The 1336-nt window shown below is 43.4% G+C and overlaps 1 long non-coding RNA gene across 1 annotated transcript in view; it reads left to right on the forward strand.

Moving 5' to 3' along the window:
* The window catches only part of LOC103456611 (uncharacterized), a 2618-nt gene extending 1714 nt beyond the window's left edge, over positions 1 to 904 (forward strand). The window contains exon 2 of the long non-coding RNA XR_532283.2: positions 352 to 904. This is a non-coding gene — a long non-coding RNA (uncharacterized LOC103456611). The remainder of the gene's footprint in view (positions 1 to 351) is intronic.
* The last annotated feature ends 432 nt before the right edge of the window (positions 905 to 1336 follow it).

The following is a 1336-nucleotide window of genomic DNA, read 5'->3' on the forward strand; positions in this document are numbered from 1 at the left end:
GGGAGGGGGGACCGGACGGGGAGACGATCAGTCCCATTTAGCAGGTGTCAAGTGCGCACGGTTCGGTCTATGCGTCTCCGTTGATTTGCACGTCAAAAAAAAAAAGGAAAAAAAAAAAAAAAAAAGCGAAGATGAGGATTCCGCAGTTGCTGTCCCGTTTTGAGATTTGCGGCATTTTCTCGGAATATGCAGAACAGCGAATTCTTTGAACGTTTATTTATTTATTTTATTTTATTTTTTTGGACTTTTCCTGTTTCTAAGTTGATAATGTGGAATACTTACACTTCATTTTTGAGGCTCATGGCGCATTTTGCTTGTTTTTTTTTTTTTTTTTTGTCTTCACCCCCGTAGGTTACATTATGGAATAATGGAGGACATCTATGCTGTCTGCTGCTTTGGTCACTACATACGGAGTCCTTTGCTTCATCTACAAAAGCTGCCTGGGACGGTTAATAATTTCCCCTCAAAGTTGTCTTATTTGCCTTGTAACCTGCAGCCTACTTAGGTAAATGTATGAATATTAGCAAATCTTTGCTAAAAGAAGAAGAAGAAGAAAAAAAAAGAGCTTTCCCTCCCTGTTTTCTGTCTGCAGGCCAGGGCGGCTGCAGAATAATAAGGTTACAGGCGCAATAAGAGGTTTCTTCCAGTTGTCTGTGTTTTTCCTGAAACAGAATGAACAGCACTCCTATGTTTTTGTGCAAATCTCTCTCCGAGCAGCGGGTTGCGTCTCTCCGTGTTCACAGCGGACCTTGATTTAATGTCTTACAATTAAGGCACGCGGTGAATGCCAAGAGATGACCCTCCTCTCTTCGAAAAGACATCACGGACATCATGAAATCATTGAACTGTATTTTTTTTTTTTTTTCAGTTTATAATGTATGTACTGCCTGTGTTTTTTTTTTTCCAACAATAAAGTGATTGCGAGGAAGTTCTGGTTCCATCTGAGCATACATGCTCCTAGTGTGTGGTTGTGTGTGTGTGTATGTGTGTGTGTGTGTGCGCGCGTGTGTGTGTGTGTGTGTGTGTGTGTGTGTGTGTGTGTGTGTGTGTGTGTGTCCAATAGAGCAATAGGAGCTTTCCATCCCAACACAGGCTGCCAGGAGCGCTGTCCACCTTCTGTGGTGCTGAAATCTGCAGCCTTTTGTTTCACTCGCCTGCAGCCGGCGTGGAAGCGGAAATCGTGCAGTGCGGGATTCAGACTGCGCAAAGTCTACACATCGGCGTTCGTTCGCATGCAGCCTTCAGTGCTTTGTTTTATTTGACCAAGTCAGATTATAACAAAATGCGCAAACACGAAGACAGCAGGGGTGGACACATTCCAGCTCAAATTTGTGAT

This window comes from Poecilia reticulata, linkage group LG20, assembly GCF_000633615.1.
Source record: "Poecilia reticulata strain Guanapo linkage group LG20, Guppy_female_1.0+MT, whole genome shotgun sequence".
NCBI classification, from domain to species: Eukaryota; Metazoa; Chordata; class Actinopteri; order Cyprinodontiformes; family Poeciliidae; genus Poecilia; species Poecilia reticulata.